General features: G+C 42.5%; 1 long non-coding RNA gene across 2 annotated transcripts in view; it reads right to left on the bottom strand.

Moving 5' to 3' along the window:
- Nucleotides 1–7,260, bottom strand: part of LOC308475335 — a 106,994-nt gene extending 99,734 nt beyond the window's left edge. For both annotated transcript variants that reach the window (XR_013985117.1, XR_013985120.1), the window contains exon 1: nt 7,161–7,260. This is a non-coding gene — a long non-coding RNA (uncharacterized lncRNA). The remainder of the gene's footprint in view (nt 1–7,160) is intronic.
- Between the last annotated feature and the right edge of the window lie 12,395 nt (nt 7,261–19,655).

Below are 19,655 nucleotides of genomic sequence, written 5' to 3' on the forward strand. Positions count from 1 at the left end.
CTGAATTAAACTTTTCACCATGCCTAGTTAAGAAAGCTTAGAATGTCATTATTTCACAAGAAATGTAAAATGTAAAATGCTGGTTTTCAAAACTGTTAGGTTCCTCAAAAACTTATCAGGGGTTCCACAACGTGAAGATCAATAGCAGCAGACAAATTTCCCAAAAAGATATATTGACCTCTATCCCCAGTCTTTTCCTCCTGCAACATTCATTCACAGGGATGTGTTGGGAATGTTTATGGCCTTAGCTTCCATTCACAATGCTTAATGGCAGGCTGAACAGTACTCAAATAAAGTACAGCACAGGACTCACAACTGGGTAGCATCACTACAACCATGCATATTCATGGAAAAACCAATTAAGAAGCAGGTTTCATTATGCATGTTTGGGCTAAGGGTGAGTCCTAGGTCTGAACTTAAGTTGCAGACCCTCCAAGTGTCCCTATTTTCCAGGGACGCCCCTGATTTAGAGAAGCCATCCTGGTTTCCGATTTGATCCCGGAATGTCCCACTTTTCCTTAAGATGTCCCTATTTTCATTGGAAAAATGTTAGAGGGTATGGAGTTATCCAACCCATGAGCCATCTGAAGGTAATCCTGTAGAGGGAAGTGTTTTTTATGTTTAATGTCTTATTATGTTTTTATGGATGATGGAAGCTGGGCAACCCAGTAAAATGTGTGGGGTATAAATAGTAAAATTATCACCACAGAATGGGACGTCCCTGTTTTCACCGGATAAATGTTGGAGCATATAAAGTTGCAGCCTATTACTCTAGAACAAAGGTGGAGAACTAGTAGTCTTCCAGATGCAGTTGGACTCCAGCTCTTATTTAGACAAGCCTACCTAGATGTTTAGGAAGTTTGTATGAAATTTTATTTGATCTAGTCTATTCTATTGTGGTTTTAACTTTCTGTATGTTTTAAATCATGGTTGTAATTTTTTAGTGATAATTTTATTGTTTCTGCAAATTGCATTGAGGGTTATTTTTTCTCAAGTGGTATATTAATTTTATGAAATAAACAAACTCCCATCATCTACAGCCAGTATGGCCAATGGTCAGCGTGGTGGGTGTTGCAGTACAACATCTGGAAGGTGACAAGATTCCTTTCAAAAGGGTTCCTTGAAGGCAAGAAATTTAACTATCAGTGCTGTAGAGACACTGAGAATAACATAACTGCTTCTTTAGTATATGTAAATATGAAATTTGTTAAGTGTTAAGGCCTTCTTGAGCACCATTCTTTTTCAATTTCCAACATAGCATAACGGTATTTGGTACCATTTTCTATATCCAGCAACAATGGATGTGATGGGGTGTGAGGAATGGAGAAGTCTAGACAAACTCTTCTTCAATGAAGACTTTTAAGAAAGATCCATAAAAAGATTTTATGGGTAGATTTCAGTCAGGGAATTCTTGACTGAAAATAAGTAGTAATTTATTTATTTTTTAAGTGAAACCTGGCAAAAACCTCCATATATTTTTGTTGTTGACAGCAAGTAGAGGAATGATCTATTGTCATTACCAGTCAAGTAGCCATAATGTATTTGATAAAATATTAAGCAGGACACAGCCCTTGACCATCAGTCAAATATTTCAACTCTTCAGCTGGTTACTCATAGTTAAATGAGAATTTAGACTTCATGGTTGTTTTTAATTGCTTTGATGTTTTCACCTGCTCTTTCTTTGGTTTTTTGTTGTTTTTATTATTTTTCCAGTATTTGCTTTCATATTCTATTTGTATATTTTTATTGTTAGCTGCCTTGGACACCTTGTGCTGAAAGATAGGATATATCTTGGAGGCTTTTAAGCAGAGGTTGGATGGCCATCTGCCATGGATGCTTTTGTTGAGATTCCTGCATTGCAGGGAGTTAGACAAGGTAGCCCTCAGGGTCCCTTCCAGCTCTAAAATTCTATGATCCCATCGTTTGTACTGGCACTGAAACAATGAATCTATGTGCCTGCTTATACATACTATCAGAATTGTTGTCTAAATTGCCCTGGACATAAAACAGCAGTTCAATCTAGGTATCTAATTCTGTATTACGTGGACCAAAATCTTTAGTCATAGTAGTGAATGATGTGTGTTTGGGGAGAAAAAGGAAATGGCAGTAGGGTTGTCCACCTGGCAGAAAACAATGAATGAGTTTCATCTGCAGAAAAGCTGCTTGGATGGACAACAATATCTATGACCCTTGGTAGACCCTTTAATTAGTAGATATCAGTGCAATTATTAGGGTTAGGGTTATTTTTATGAAGATGGGTATTTTTAAGAAAGGTGGCTTAGTAGTTTCACTGGCCTAATGTTCCCCAACCTGGTGATATAGCATGCTAGTCAGTGTATGTATTAAGTTTGCTTTGAATATTCATTTCTGAATGGTTTGGTGTAAATTCAATTCTCACATCCAGTCATTTGAACATTAACTGGTTCAATGAAAAGTATATAATCCATTTCATGTTCCTGTGAACTCATGTTCTATGAACGCATATCTTTCCTAATTTACACCAGGAAAACCAGATCTGAGCACTGATGGCTTGTCCAAGGCAATCTGTAGTGGCCTTCAGATTATGTATTCCTGCCTGCCAAGTGGTGCAGATGCCCTTAAAAAGGCAAACTTTAAAAAGGTTTTAAAAACCCATTTATTGTGGGTTGCCTTCTCATAAGGCCTTATTTCAGAGGATTATATTAGAATGCATAGCTTTTTTATTTCTTCTGAGATATTTATTATCAGTCTTAACTGACCTGTGCATTTAAAATGATAGTTAATACTGCTGCCTTGGTAATTAGAATCTGCATTGTGTTTTTATGACATGTAAGGAATATTGAGAGGGTTAGTCCCCAGAAGGCGGCCTATAATTTTATAGATAATAAGTAAGTAAAATATCAGGCCCAAGCCTCACTGTGGCTTATAGGCAGTGTCATATTGGACATACAGCAACTGGTGACAAAGCCTTGATGAGGGAGCACGGCTCCTGCACCATACCAGTTATTTCCAGTGAGCTAGGCAGTAACTTTAAGCTTCTACCTCTAGTCATAGTGATGCAGCAGCAGCAAATGCTGATGTACCAAAAATTAGGGGAGTGTCAGTGACTAGGACAGAAGTCATCAGCTGATGAAAGAATGGACATGGCATAAATAGAAATATGGTAGTTGTATTATTGTGTGGTCTGGCCTTTAAAAATGTGCTGTGCTGTTAGAAGAGGCATTACCTGTCTATCACAGCATCAAGCCTTGAACAAAAATGTTCAGTTATACTCAGAGAGCATGACATCCTCCTCTTCATTTGGTTTTGCGTGTGTGTGTGTCCATGATGTATACTAGGGTAGCCACCAGATGCCATGTTCTCAGCTATAATTTTACACTATCCTTTGTTGTGCTGGACATCCAACCCTATATTTTTCATTTTTCATTTCTTCTTATTTTTCACACCCACTTTCCTTAAACTCTGAATAGTCCGAGAACAGGCAGGGCTGCCGAACAAAGACTGCCCATGCCAATGTGGGACAGTAGAAAGATGTGTTCCAAATCGTAGGTGCTGGACTGTGGTTCATCATAGACCTGCCATGTCTTTCATATGGCTTATGGAAATCCAAAAACAGACTCAAAGAAAAGTAAGATGTCATATACCCAAGTAAGTGTATAGAACTTTTTCTGGGTTTTTGGCTCCTCGGTGGGTTTAAATCACTTGTTTCTAAGTTAACAGTGGCCTGGCAGCCATAAAGTATTGGAGGAATTGCTGAATAATGAATTTTCTTAGGAATAGCTGTAATTGTCATCATTCGGTGAGGTATATGAAAGCAGAAACAATGTGTGGGTAGGTTACCTACCTTTGGGGTGTACATCCAGATGCCAACAATATAATTTTATTTTCATATATTAACATGCATTCCTACTTAGAACTAAGTCCCACTGAGTTCAATGAGGCTTACTTTCTGGTAAGTGTAGGGTTGCAGCCTGAAATATCTACACGGTGTTATTATATGTTTAAATGAAAGGTTCACTATATTATCCACTTTGCATTGTAACAGTTTCCTAGTTATTTATCATTAGATTATTCATGTTTATATTTCAAATATGAAAGAGAAAAAGTTTAACGAGTTAAGCTCTGCTTTTTGGAATTTGCAGTAAAAAAACTAAAAGACTCTTCTTGTGATAGTACACTACCAGCTGTGAAAGGGGTAAACTATTATTCACCTATAGAAGAGATGGTTGGTTTATTGTATTGTAGTGATGCATAATTGTACATACGGATATAATGTTTAGCCAGCAGGTCTTTCCATCAGATGCCACTCTGTCGGCTATTTTTAGCAAATGTGTGTGAAAAGCCAGAGTTCTGTACATCACGACCAATATGACCCATTGTAGCTACCTCATTTTCTTTTCTAAAATCTCAAGTGCTCCCAGCACCCTTTACTAATCCATGTATTTTCTTTCTTCTTCTTCTTTTGGTCAGATTGAGCACCATTCTCTATTTCTGTTCTTCTGCACTAAAGTGAAGTATGTTTTCACCTTTGCAAAACGGTCCCTTATATGTTCATACTCTTTTGATTCCGGGTTTATTCCATGGCTACCAGTCAATCACTTCATTGTCAGTAACATGGACCAAATGCATCAGTTTCCTCTTCATGGCTTCAATTCTCCACTGTACATAAGCCCAATTAAGTTGAATGGGACTGATACAGGCATAGCTGTGTCCAGGTTTGCAACTAAGAGCGTCCATGAAAAGAGCTCGTAAATTGTTCCTGTTAAGAAAGGCTCCCATCACCTAGGGCTGCCCTAAAATGTTATGCCATTGACCCATTATGGTTTCATTCAGCTTGAGACCCAAGAAGCAGAACCATAGCTCACTAGAGACAGCATCGTCTAATTGTCTAACTGTGGATACGGCAAAAATGAGTTGCCCAGAGCAGAATTTGATTGACAAATCAGGAAGTTTCATGTAAACTTGGATTTGGTTTTGTGTTTTCCGATTTGAAGCCCCCAGGTGAGGTGGCAGGGCAGGAGGGTGGACCACTTCTGGTAGGTCTGAGAAGATCAACAATTTAACAGAAGCAACAGCTGTCCAACTAGTGGCACCAAGCCTTATGAAGAAGTCTTATGGCACGTAATGACTGAAGCCACCTGGTGCAACAATGAAGAGAGCAGGGGGAAATCAACCATTGTTCTGCCCTTTGCCACCATTCATTAAACCACTCAAAACAGCCAGAGATGACTATTGTAGACTTTACGTTCTACAGTGAATCTGACTGCTGATGCGAGGGATATTGTGGCTTAGCCTGCATGTATCCATTTCAGGACATAAATGGCTATATAAGATAAGGCATAGAAACCAAAGGGTACTTAAATTAGCATTGTGACTTGAGGGGTGTTTGGTAGTTTATAACCTAAAGCGCAGTCCATGCATCATTGCAAATCAAGAGAAATATGTGATCGGCCCTGATAGCAAGACTCCAAAGAGGACTGAAAGCCTTGACTAAAGCTAGGCACGTTACAGCCTTTGACGTCACAGCACGACTGAGGCACCGGTCTTTTGACTACAATGTTGGGTTCACCACCGTAGGTCTGTATACTGTTGCTCTTCCATCCTACAGTGCCATAAACATGAACTTTAGGTTTAAGACTCCCAGCTCTCCGAGTCTTTTTCAGGCGTAAGCTGAAATATTCAGTCTACCACTATGCGATGGTAGCCTTCCACTCTGCAGCTCCTGTCCCTGAATCCACAGTTTGTTCTACATGGGATTCTAATGAAGCAGCTCCCAGTGTACACACAACTGTCAGAATCAGGGTCACTGTAAGCAGAGTTAAAAGATGTTGTAGCGTCAACACCACAAGTAGCAGTAAAATCTCTCTTGCTTGCTATCTCTCTCTTCCTTCCCGACTCCCTGTTCATAATCAACCTGGAGTTGAACCAAATTCTCCCTGGGGCAAAGGGGTGGTCAAAAACCAGGATCTTCCCCATTCTCCTGGACAGAGTGCCATGTGCCCCTAACCATGCTAACTCACAAGTATGTGCCAGATGAGTTCAGTGGGACTTGCACCCTAGTTTAAAGTATGCTCAGGACTGCAGTCGTGATAGCTACTAATTTCTAGGGCTGACTTTGCAAAGAACAAAAACACAGGCTTGGAATAGCCACTATCCTGAAAGCACCTTGAAATGAACGATAAATCAGAACTTCTCGGGCAAGACATCTGTTGCTATTCACTTCTTCAAGAGGAACGGCACTGAAGACAGCCCGAGTGGGTGCCAAAGGATCGGTGTGTTGTTTCCCATTGGCTTCCTGTGAGCCAACAGAGAATTGCCAAAAAGAGTATGGGCAATTTGCAGACACCCCTGAATAAATCTGGCTCTTGCATTCCCACCAAAGTTTGGAATTGGATGTTCTCTTTCATTTTCTTCTAGACACCGCTATGAGGGAGGGGGAATTATTGTGTATAAAGATTTCCCTCTACAGGTGGTTGGAGACTGTGGCAGTTTCTCACTCTTGCATCAAAGAAGACTCTTGGAGTCCTGGTTTCCTCTCCCTATAGACCCACATCTCATTCTGCCTCTATATAGTCCATCTGAGAGTTTGCTGGCTAATCCCTCTATGCCCCCAAAATATCTTTCTTTCCTTACCTTTGCCCTGATTCTGCAGCAACATTGCACAGCTTTTATGTAATCAGTATTTCATTCATTAATAAAGCACTTCTCCCCTTTGCCCCAGTATAGCAAACTGAGACCAGCAAGGTCTGCCCCAGATGGGTGGAAACTTCATTCATGTATATGTATTCCCTCTCCCCAATTTTGACAGGGCTTTTTAAAAAGATTGGGCAGGGAGATCTATCACCTTTATCCTCCCAAGGTGGCATGCTCCCCCACCCCACCGCTTTTAATTTCTCCCCTTGCAAAAAACACAATTCAACACACTGCAAATACAACCCATGGCAGTCTAGAGAACTTTCCCCTCCTTGTTGCTTTCCTAAAGGGAGGGTTTTCTGGCCAATGCATCGTGCAGCTTTCCAAAAGGCAGTCAGCAACAGCAAATCAGCAAAGTCTGCTCTTTGCAAAAGCATCCGGCAACTGAAATCAGAAAACTTTGCAAAAAGCAAAAGCACAAGTGCACACACCACACACAAACACAACAGAGACACAGAGGGAGCGAGACAGAGTGCAGAGAGACCTACCTTGCCACATCTTCTCCACTTATGTGTGCGAAAGAGGGGGGTTGGGTGGGTGTCAAAATAAACAAAACAAAAAGCATTTCGGAAAAGCCAAAGAAAAGAACAACCACCAAAACAATGAAATAGAAATCAAATGAAACAACAACACCCCCCACCTAAAAAGAAAAAAAGGGGGGAAGCCCCACACACAACCGATTTCCTCCCCACACGCCTTAGAAGCTGGTTTTCTAGGGAATTTTTTGGCGAGAAGACTGCGAAGGGAAGAAAAGGGTGTGGGGGGAGATTACATAAATAAAAACTCCAGCGTTTGGAGCGGTGTGTGCACCCTAGCAAAAGGCTGTGTAGATTTCGCGAAATGTGTGTCTCTGTACTCTTCCAGGAGAAAGGCAAAAAAAAAAAAAAAAAAACCCACCAAAAAAAAACCAACCCTAAAAAAATCAGTTCGTGTTCTCTGCCTGACTTGGAGACAGAGAGAAGCAAACCCCCCCTCCCACTCACCCTCCCACCCACGCATCCACCCCCACACCACCAATCCAGGCACCTCCTGAGTAACTGATCAGAGCAGAATAACTCACCACCCACGTTCGCAAGCCTCCCTCCCTTCCTCCGCCCCCCCCCCCGCGCGACCGTTTGGGGAGTAAATTGCCAATGCACGCACCTTCGCGAGCTCTATTTATAGGCTCCTAATGCTGTGTGTGCATTGCATTCACAAGCCAAATGTGTGTGTGTGTATCAATAACGCTGCTTTGACAGGTAAAAGAGGGATGTTTTTGTTTGTTTTTTTGCACTGCAGTGCGTCTGATCCCAGTTTTAAAAGAGTTTTTTTTAAAGGGGGGTGTAGGTGCGTGCAAAAAGCAAGCAAGCATCATTGCTTTTAATTGTTGGGGGGGCATATTCATAATGACTATATGGGGGGCATATATACACACTGCTCAACGCCCCACTCGGGGATTATTAGTATTATCATCATTATTATTTGCAAAATTGTGTGTGTATGTGTGTATGTGCAATAGCTGGTGTGTGTGTGTGTCTTGGAAAAGGCTCCCAGCCCTTGGCTCCCGATAGCACAGTCAGTTCCTCCAGTGTGTGCTATTGACCTGCATTGACGTCATTGCGTCATTAGGTCTCCCTTAGAAACACTGACTTTCAAAAATAGTATCAAATTAATTCAACTGGCAGAGAGAGGCCACTAGCTGGAATGAGCTATAAAACTCCAGAATCTTCAGCTAAGCTTTGCTGCGCTCTCTTCCCCCAACCCCCCAAAACAAACCCCCTCCTTAGGAGCAAAAAGGGGGGAATAGAAAAAGGGGGGAGGGAGAGAAAAGAAAGAAAGAATGAAAAAAGAAAGAATAAAATTGTATGGAAAATACCATTGATAGAAATAAGGGGGGATCAAATTAGATTGCAAACCCCAGACCAGCCTCCCTCCCTCCCTCCCTCTCTCTCTCTCTCTCCCCCTTCCTCCTCCCCCTTTTCTGATCTAAAAATAACCCCTTGCTTGAGCTGACTGCGGTATCTTTTGTGTAGCATCTTTCTGTTTTTAGCCTTTACATGAGCCATTGAAGGGTGTCCACAGGAGATCAGAGAGGCAAAAGATATTGATCTAGCGAGACCCCCCCCCGAGGGGGGGGGGCAAGAATTGGCAATGAATTGCGCTGCATCTTGATTTCTGGTCAGGGGTGTCTAGCTGGGAGGATAGGGCGACCCGGGGCGGAGGGCGGGGGAGGGAAGGGGTATTTTAGGATATCCTTCAGAATAGATCCTTCCTTTAAGCTCAGCTTGTTTCACTCTCCCCTCCTCTCCATTCAGTTTCCTTTGTAGAAGCACACACGCACGCACACCACCATTCCTCTCCCAAGCCTCACGTGGACGTGTGGGCAAGCACATGTAACCCCCATTCATACAAACACAATGCAACGGAGCGTAGGTAATGTGCAGAGATGGTACATTCACAAACAGTAACGCAGTCTCTTTCATGCAGGCTGATTTCATTGAAAGGACATCCTAGCCCAGAGGAATTTGAGGAGCCTGGTGGATTTTTAAGTTTGCGAGTTGCTTATTAGATCTTTCATGGGGTTCATCTTAACCTGGAAAAGTGGAGGAGGGGGAAGTGAGTTGCGGGGTGTGTGTTTGTTTCCTCCCCACCATTTCATTTTGACAACTGTTGTTTTGCAAAAGCACACACACACACACACACACACAGAGAGAGAGAGAGAGAGAGAGAGAGAGAGCGCCTTTCCAGGCAATAAGGAAGTCGTTCCAAATGTCAAGTTAGGTGCCATTGAATGGGGGATGGGATGCTTAAGTCACAATGTGTGTTGCCAAGATACTGGTAGCAGGTGCTGTGGATAGTGGGATAAAGGCGAAGCGTGGAATAAAGACACCCATCAGGCTCCCAGAGGTGGGGGGGGGGACTGCTTTCGGAGTGCAGGCTGGCATATATAGTGTCTTGCTAAATTTTGTTCAGATGTGCCATTTTCTCATTTTCTTTTGGAGCTCAAGCTCAAGGGGCAACTGGCTCTGCCCATTTGCAATAGAAATTAGCTGTGTCTAGTGCTGATTGGCCAGCATCCGTGATGCCACTCTCCTACCCCCACCCTACCCCGCTTCTTTGGACCACGTTTCCCAGTTCAATAATATTGATTAAATAAAAATAAAAATAATTTGTTGCCAAATTAACATTTATTTACATAGCTCAATGTATAAGCAACTCTCTAACCATTTTTTTTTTTAAAAAAAGGCATATAGCCTATCTGAAATAGGGAGGGGGCAAAACCGAAGACTAAATCTGTGTCTAAGATGGCAGTAGCAACACCAGTTAATTGCAATGCAAAAGTGGGGGAATGGGGAGTCATGTTCATTTCATTGGAGAAAAAAGAGTGATGTTTTTATATGGTGCACCGTATGCATTATCCAATTGCAGTCCTTACAACGGTCCTGTAAAGTATTGTTATTTACCATATTGTTAAGTGGGGTGGGGGAGCTGAGGCTGGCAGAGTGGCTTGCCTAAAGCCAGCAACTGAATTCATGGCAGGGGTGAAATGCTAAATGGGACTTTTCTACACCAGCTCTCACCAGCCTATGTGGTCTTCACCAGTGGTGAAAGGAAGATAGTCTATAGCAGAGAAATTGCCTTTAACCAGACCCAATGAGCAACATTTTCCTTCTGTTATGGGCTGCACCACTTCTTTCAAGAAACAGGCTGTAGTGACTGTATTGTATTGAACTATATACTGGAACCTTTTCCAAGCTGGTGCCCTTCAGATGCTTGGAACTACAACTCTCAAGAGCTGCAGCATGTATGGTAGAGCTGATGGAAAAATATGGCAAAAGCTGTTGCATCCTGTTGTTTCACAGGGGTCCCCAACTTTATAGGATACCCATTTCACAGAAGGAAAGCTGGAAATGCTCAGAACCCCTCCCTCCAAACAGCCAAGATGCCTACACAAATTCCAGAACAAATATTCCAAGGGGGGGAGCAGGCAACTCCCCCCCCCCAGATAGACATCACAGCACCAAACGAAACCAAAATCCCCAACTTAAATAAAAATAAAAATGGGGAGGGACAGGGAACCTTGTCAGATGTCCACAGTCACTATGTTGTGAGTCACAGATATATCAGATCAATAACTCCAAACTTCTTGCCTTGTGAGTCACAGATATATCAGATCAATAACTCCAAACTTCTTGCCTTGCCCCAGACTACAGAGAAAATGGCACCCGCCATACCATGCAGCAGCTCTGCCTAAGGATTTGGTAGATCAAAGCAGGAATGACATTTGATGCTCATTTGTTTCTTTCTCCTTCCATGCCACAAAGCAATATTAGAAAGCTCAGATCACATGGGGAAAGTCCACAATGTGACTAATGTTGCCCCATTTTCTAGTAGCAAATGCTGGACCTTTGAAAATGTATGGTCTATGGTGGTATTCTCTTTAGGCTAGACTTCTGTCTCTGATTGTAACTGGTTACTCTTGCTCTTGTTATTAGCAAAACATTTCAAAATTTACTGCAATGAGGTGGCATAACAAGTCTATAGTCTCTGGATATACCAGGATGTCCCTGAACACTAACTAAGCATGTTACAGTGGTAGCTCGGGTTAAGTACTTAATTCGTTCCGGAGGTCTGTTCATAACCTGAAACTGTTCTTAACATGAAGCACCACTTTAGCTAATGGGGCCTCCTGCTGCCACCGCACTGCCGGAACACAATTTCTGTTCTCATCCTGAAGCAGGAGTTCTTAACCCGAGGTACTATTTCTGGGTTAGCGAAGTCTGTAATCTGAAGCGTATGTAACCTGAAGTGTATGTAACCCGAGGTACCACTGTACATAGGAATTTAGGCAGCTGCCTTATAATGAGACAGGCCATTGATCCATCTCTCGCTCAGTATTGTCTACAATGACTGGCAGTGGGTCTTGTGGCTAGATTTCAGACAGGTGTCTCTCCCAGTCCTACCTGGAGATGTCAGGGATTCAAATCTAGGACACAAAAGAAGAAGCAGAAAAAGAAGAAGAAGAAGATCAAAGAAATAACATGCTTCTTAATAGAATCTGCTAAGTTAACTTAGTTGCTAAGTTAAGCAATTGAGGCTGGCATGTAGTCTCAGACTCTTTTGATGCCACTTGGTGCAGTTTTACACAGCAAATTCTAATATTAGTGGAAGGAAGCCCCCACAAACACATGGATCACTTTGGACCAACCTTCTCACTGTTCAAGGGTTGGTGGTAATGAGGTGACAATGTTGCTTGTTGAGCATTCATCCTGATGAGTTTGCAAGGAGATCATGTAATATTAGCTACTTACTGAGCATTCACTTTGATTTGTTTGTGGGGAGATTAGATGACATTGCATCCAGCCGGGGTTATCTCACACTTTCCACACTTTCCCTGTCATTTCCCTTATCACAGAAAAGTCCAGTGTCTTACTTTCTTGTGGGTTCCAAACAGGGGTGCCAACTTAAATAAAATATTGTGTGGGGGGGAGGTAAGCCCCCCCCCACATAATTGATCACATGACACAGTGCACACACACCATTTGAATGGCAATGCCCATCAACTTGAAGGGGGGGGGCTGCCTCCTCAAATATTTTAGGGGGGAGCGAAGCTCCCACCGCTCCTAGGAGTTGGCTCCTGTGGTTCCAGGTGCCTTCAGAGCTCCAGCATATCTCTTATGTTTCTTTCAGGAAGGCTAAAGAGTAATGCCTACACAGATTCGGAGTGGAGTCCTTAAGACACTCGGCTGGTGCCAAATGTATTGCTTTCTTTCTTCAGCAAGGCCAAGAGTGGCGTCTTGTTGTCTGGGCAGCCCAGGTCCTCCATACACACTGCCCTCTTCCTCTTTGGTCATGCTTGCTGTCCCCTTTTCTTCAACTTGAATCTCTTGTCTCTTAATTCACCACAGGTGATGCTTTTCTTACTCCTGTCTCTTGCTGCTACCCTTGTATTTTTTTCTGTCCACTATCTGGCTCTCTGCTTGTTCCTTGTCCTCCTATGTTACATGCTCACTCACACATCCACATGCCCCTTCTGTCTCCATTCCACTCTTCACTCTCTTCTTCGTGCCAGGCTCCTATCCTGCCTTCACACACATAATCTCTTTCGCTCTCTTCTTCTCTCATGGACTTGCACTTATATTGACTCTCTCCGCCTCTTTCACTCCTGCTCCCTTTTCTGTATGTTCATCAACATGTTCATGTTCATCAACTTCTGTCTCTCCTTCTCTTTCTCGGTGGCTGGGGCCCACATGAAGTGTCTCTCTCGACCCACCTATATTCTTTGTTAGGCTGAGCAGCTCTGTAGCATGTCCTCAGCACGTCCTCTTTGTAACATCATTTCCTGTCTGACTGGCTCACCTCTGGTCACACCTTGGTATTTTGGAGAGGATGCTGCCTGATCTCACATCCACTCTTGTGGGCAAGTTTGTTTGTTGTGCAGGACCTTCCATTCAACTGTAATTGCGAATCCTACCTGAAAATAGTGACAATCTGGAGGTGCTCAGAGTTGCTGAATTGACTTTACACAGAGATTTCACTTTATCCTGTCTAGAAATTGCTTTCATACAATATGCAATCACAATTGATGTTTTTAATTGCCTGTTTTAATTTATTGCAGTCCTACCTTGGTTGATGAATGCCTTGCGACTCAAACATTTTGGCTCCTGATCACCGTAAACCTGGAAGTGAGTGTTCCGGTTTGCAAACGTTCTTTGGAACACAAACGTCTGACACGGCTTCCGATTGGCTGCAGGAGCTTTCTGCAGCCAATCGGAAGCCGCGCCTTAGTTTCCAAACACTTTGGAAGTCAAACGAACTTCTGGAACGGATTCCGTTTGACTTCCGAGGTACGACTGTATAATGTTTATCTTTCTGTGTGTCACCGAATGTTGGGAAGGTTAGGGTTATACTGTAGAAAATGCGTAAAACTTTTGAATTGACCTTCTGTTGCACCCCCAGACCTTAGTGGTCTTTCCTCCATCCTGCATTCCTTCCTCACCCTTGAGCAACCAAAATTGGCCTTTGTGACTCTTGTTTCAATTCTGCCAACATCCTGATGCTGTGTAGGCCATTGTGTCAGTTTCATAGACAAAGACCTATAAGTACATAGCTCAGTAATGTCCTCTGAAGTCTTCAGCTGGAGTTAAAATCTACCTGAAGTCCATGGTGGTCATCTCCCAGGAGGGAAGAAGAAAATGCTGTTGATTTTAGGCTGGTCTAAGCCTGCAGCAAGTAAGAGAAGCTACATACCTGTCCTTTTTTTAGAAAAAAAAGGAGGGCAAGTTTAGAAGCTAGAAGCAACATTTTATCATTTTTTTTACTGCAATTCCATGTTCTGCATATTTTGTTAATGTTCCACATGTGTGGTTTGGATACAAGGGAATTCTGTACAGACTATATTAACTCACTACACACCCAAACCTTGGCTTTATATTTTAAAGAAAAAAATCTCAAAGCAGTTTAGTGACTGCCAGAGGATTCCAGAGAGGGGAGAGGACTCTCTTAAGACCTCCAGATACATCAAACTATGCCAATGCAATGTTGTTGCTGTTGTTGAACAAATGTCCAAGGCAGTGTTCTTCCTGAAGTTACTTATAAGGAAGCATGACTTCAAGAAAAAATCCCAGACAAGTCAAGGTAACCACAGTGCAAGTTTCTGAGCTTCTTTCATTATGCAATTGTCATGGGCCAGAAGCTGAATACCAATTCCCTTCTTAAAGTCTCACTCATCCCATTCTTGGACTATAGGACTAGTTTTCATGCTGGCATCTAAACTCGGAGTTTGCTGTTAGGATTTTGCCATTGAGAAAGTAAAGACTTTAAATAAGAGCTCTTGGGACTTCAATGCATCCTCTTCTTATTAAATACAGGGACGTTTCGACTTCACTGTCCTTTGCATTGATGATTATATGACTTTGGGCCAAAAGTTTTGAATAGCCCAAGGCAAAAGGTGTAATCTTAAACAAGGAGAAAGATTTCTTCAGGCAGTCATCATATCCCTAGCATCAGCTAAAATGGGGCAGCAGTCTCAGGTGGGCAGATGTCAGGTACTTAAAATGGCAGTCAGTAGTTAGTTAGTTAGTTGATAAGTTTAAAAGGACTCTTGTGTTTATGTCCTCTATTCTGATTTTTTTAAAAAAAAATTATTTGCCATCTACCCAGATAACCTTTGTTATCCTTATTTTTTAGATGTCCCTTTTATGAAGAGGCACGTAGTGAGACCATTGATCCCCTGCTGGTGAGGCTTGCTGACCTCCCGGAAAAGCAAAAATCCAACCTTTTCCTGTTAGGCAAAGATTATAAGATGACCCGGATGGTCGCCAGATTCTGTGTACAGATTTGCAGGTGCAGACCATCCCCCGATTCAAACTAGTTCGTTAAGAAAATCCACAAACTCGGTTCCGTGGGTGATTCTGGGTCATTTCTCTGTGGTAGCTTATCTTAAAATTTTTAAGTGTCTACACACTTATTACATTTATAAATTTTAAATTTACTGTTGTACATTGTTTTAAATGTTTGTTTTCCTTCTGGGATTGTACCCTCAAGTGTGTTTTATAAGCTGGTCTCCGACCGTAATAAAATATCTATCTATTTATCCTTTGTTATCCAATGGTATATAAATACTATAAATGATTAAATAAATTATGTCCAGAAAAATATAATCACTTGTACAGTGGTACCTCAGGTTACATACGCTTCAGGTTACAGACTCCACTAACCCAGAAATAGTGCTTCAGGTTAAGAACTTTGCTTCAGGATGAGAACAGAAATTGTGCTCTGGCGGCACAGCGGCAGCGGGAGGCCCCATTAGCTAAAGTGGTGCTTCAGGTTAAGAACAGTTTCAGGTTAAGTACGGACCTCCGGAACGAATTAAGTACTTAACCTGAGGTACCACTGTAGTTATAAATCTAATATTTGATGTGTTGAGTTGATGCAGATGGAATGCAGCATAAGCAAATGAATATATTCTCATGGAAATATATGGATTTGTTTACAACACCAGTTCTGGGGAGGGCCAGGAGTGCATTGTGGAAGGTGCCAAAATATTTGGGGCCAACTCTGTATTCAGGGAAAACAGAAGAGAATGCAATACCAACACCCTGGTTGTATTCATACTAGAATGCTGTAATGCTCTCTGCATAGGGCTGTGTTTAAAGACAGTTCAGAACAGAAGCGTGCCTAGGTTCCCTTGTGCCCTTGGCAAGGAGTTGTATTGGCAGCCCCCACTTCAGAAAAAAATTACTTTACTGCAATAGCAACATTAGAAATTACTACATTTTACATGACTCAAGTACTTGAAGCTTCCAGAATGAAAGCTAGATTCGCAACCTTACATAGAAAACTTGAGACAGATTTTGCCAACTCCTAAGTAAGCCTGTGGTTCAGAAAAGGAAACTGGTACAGAACATAGCCACCAGGATGATTGTGAAAGCCAAACACATTGATCATTTTACGTCAATATCATCCCAGGTTCATTGGCTACCTATTTGCTTCTGGGATCAATTTAAAGTGTTGCTTTTGATCTTTAAATTCCTAAATGGGTTGGGACCAAATCTTTTAGAGAACTGCTTGTTTCTCCTATAAAACTGTCCCTAGGCCTTGAGATCAGCCTGCTAGGCCTTCCTCTGTGGCCAGCCATCAAGAGCCATCAGGCTGGTAGATACCAGAGACAAAGCCTTTTCAGTGGTGGCTCCACTTCTCCAGAAGTCTCTCCCTAGATAAGTATGCATGGCCCTTAAGTAATTAAACAGAACATGGACACTTTGGTGTCTCACTCAATGAGTTGGTTCCAGACATAATCTTCCATACTCTATCCTTCAAAGGCTTTTGGTCCAGGGGAGAGATCCCACTGTTAAAGGAGGAAGTTGTGATACACCTCCCACCTACCCCAGCCTTTTACTTTAAGATCACCAAGTTATTCTGGTCCTATTCTGGTCCTTCATCCTGTCAAAGCAGCGAAGCCACATCTCCCCTTCAATACACAAGTTGTGGAAAGTATTCCGTCTAGCAGGGAGGTTGAGAAATCCAGTAGTAATTAACACGCTGACAGCCCCACTTCAGATGCCCAAGGTAGCATCACTTTTTAAGCCATGTGACACTCATTCTATTGGCTTGACAGAACCATCTGTCAATCAGAGCCCACCTGGATAAAGAGCCCTTAAAAGCTGGAATGTTGCCAAAATTTGGTGGTCCCTCGCCATCAGTCTGAACATCCAAGATGCTACATTACTCACAAAGAGAACAGAAGCCTGTTTGTAAGTAGCTACATTTGGATAGGCACAATTGAAATATTACTCTTTTTTTTACATTTATGCACCTCTGGTTTGCTGCCTGCTTAAACCTTCTCCCAATAAATCTCTTACAATTGAATATTTAATTGATATTGCACCTTTCCTCCAAGAAGCTCAAGGTGCCATGCATGGTTCTCTTTTTATTATTAGAGTTTTTATTGGTTTACAAAAGTACATGCCTTGTTTCTTCTTTCAAGTTGTTCAGTCTTTTCTACAGATCAGTTACATTTGTAATGAGACAATAGTGTTGAGTACAGAATAAGGTCAGGAAGAAGGGGGGGAGAGGAGGGGTGGTGGTAAAAATTATATTTTTTGCAGTGTATGTGTGGGGTTTTGTGTCAGTGTCAACTAGATAGGTTCTCTTTCTATTCGCTTGCTACATTTCCTTGGTAGTGAGAGAGATTGGAGGCCTAGGGTATGGTTGGTTGTCTGTGGTTGGCTGCAATGGGGTTTGTTTGCCTTTGTGAGGGGGTGAAAGGCTTATGGGTCAAGTAAGATTGATTTGTGTGCTGTTGGTGGGTTCTTGCTGTTGTCTTGTTGGGCTGTGTGTGTGATATACTGGGGTGAAGGCATCCTCTTCTATTTGTCCCCGTGTCAGTTTGAGTTTATTGGTTAGCTTTTTTAGTAAGGCTGTTTCCCATATGATCTGGTACCACTGGTCCATGTTCACCCTGACAGGTCTCTCCAGTGTCTGGCTATGAGGCTTCTAGCTCCTGAGAGTAGGTGGGTTATAAGCAGGGCTGGATTTAGGTTTGATGAGGTCCTAAGCTACTGAAGGTGATGGGGCCCTTTATATGTCCAGCTGTCCTTTGTCAACAACAAATTGTCGCTGTTTTGTTGTTGAATATATGCTATATGGCAGGGGTAGTCAACCTTTTTATACCTACCACCCACTAATGCCGCTAATTCTTGATGGTAAAATTTCCTTACAGCCCACTGGTGCCTGATGGAAGGATTCAGCTTGTGCCGTAGAACCCCCTACCGCCCACCCAGAATCCTGAAACGCCCACTAGTGGGTGGTAGGGTGACAACCCCTGCTATATGGTAATTTATGGACCTAATAGGTATCTAAAATGATTTGCCACTGTTGCTGTATGTAGGTTTTATTTTATTTGTTTTTTATCTTATATTTTGGAAATGTACATCCAGTGGTTTTTTCCTTTAGTTTTTTTTTGGGGGGGGGCCAAGAGAGTGGGGCCCTAAGCTATAGCTTGTTTAGCTTATACATAAATCCGTCACTGGTTATAAGCTCTGTATAATGTGAATTGGTCATTATGATCTTGGAAGATGTTCAGTAGGACCAGTTCTGGGGTGAGTTCTAATACCTTAGTTATTTTGCATATTTCTTGTAGGACTGCTGTCCAGAACGGTTGGATTTTAGGGCATTCTCACCATATGTGGAGGTATATGCCTGTGGAGGTACAGCCTATCCAACATCTTGGTCAGGTTCCTGTGCCTGTTTCTGTGGTGTTAAGTATCACCTGTGGGTGAGGTTCAGAGTGAGTTCCCTTCTTTTGGCTGATATGGACTTAAAGGGAGGTTTAGACCACATTCTAGTTCATTGGGTGGGGTTACTTTCATAGCCTATGTCATGCTCTCATTGTTCTTTGATTGCATCAAGGGGGTTTATGGGATTTTGGAGCAGTATTTTGTATATTGTGGATACCATCCCTTTGCCGGGGCCCCCTGCTGTCAGGAGAAGGTTTATGAAGATGGTTAGGCTGATTTTACTGCAGGATTATTTAAGAAGGCATTTAAAAAGGCATGTAATTGGTGGTGTGTTAGCCAGGGTATTTGGGTGTCCCCTGGTTTGTCATGTATTTCTTGTGTTGGCATGGGTTTGTTGTTTTTGTAGAAGTCTTTTAGATGGTGAAGGCCTTTCGCTTGCCAGGTTTTTATCTGGAGGTTTTGTGCTGCCTGTTGGAATAGTGGGTGGTGAGCCAGGGGGGTTAGTGGGGATGGGGCTAGTTTGCCTACTTTCCTCTTCCATGCTATTAGCATGGATTTTGTGGGAATTTTCTTGAGTTTGTTCTGGAGAAATGGGTATGCTGTTGTGGGGGTGTTTTCGATGATGTCTCTCTCCAAGTGGACCCATTGTCTTGTCTCGTTTTCTAGAATTTACAGGATTATGTGGCGTACTTGGTTGGTGATGTGATATGATTCTATGTTGAGGATCATGGTTCCTTTGTACACCATTTTATTCTTACAAAGGGCCTTGGAGGCAGGTTAGGCTGAGAGACAGTGACTAGCTCAAGTCACCCAGTGAGCTTCCAGGTCCTACTCTAGCCACTACACCATATTGGTTCTCTTGGGGCTCTTGTGTACATTTGTTCCCGACTCAAAGGTATATTTCACCCTCACTGCCTTAGGCTATTGGGCCTTATGCTGTGTGTCCATATCAGTGGGATTGGACTGAGGAAAGCTTGGTCCCTTGCAGTGTGATGGGTACCAGCAGGATGATCCCTCATCTCCATGACTAAAATTAATTACTCAGAGCCTTGAGAGCTGTCCTTGCCTCAGGGTTAGAGTGAAAGGAAGGCTGATAGCAGCCAACTGCTTCAGAAGTACTCCTGATAATGTGTCAAGAGGGAGGCTACTCATGACCTCTCTGTTACAGGGTCTCTGTTACAGGGTGACTTTAGCGACTTTCCCTGCAGACCTGGGCACCACCTCTGACACTGTTCCAGTGGAGTTGTGTAACATTTGGTGTTG

Source organism: Podarcis pityusensis (assembly GCF_964106645.2).
Source record: "Podarcis pityusensis genome assembly, chromosome: 1".
Taxonomy (NCBI): domain Eukaryota; kingdom Metazoa; phylum Chordata; class Lepidosauria; order Squamata; family Lacertidae; genus Podarcis; species Podarcis pityusensis.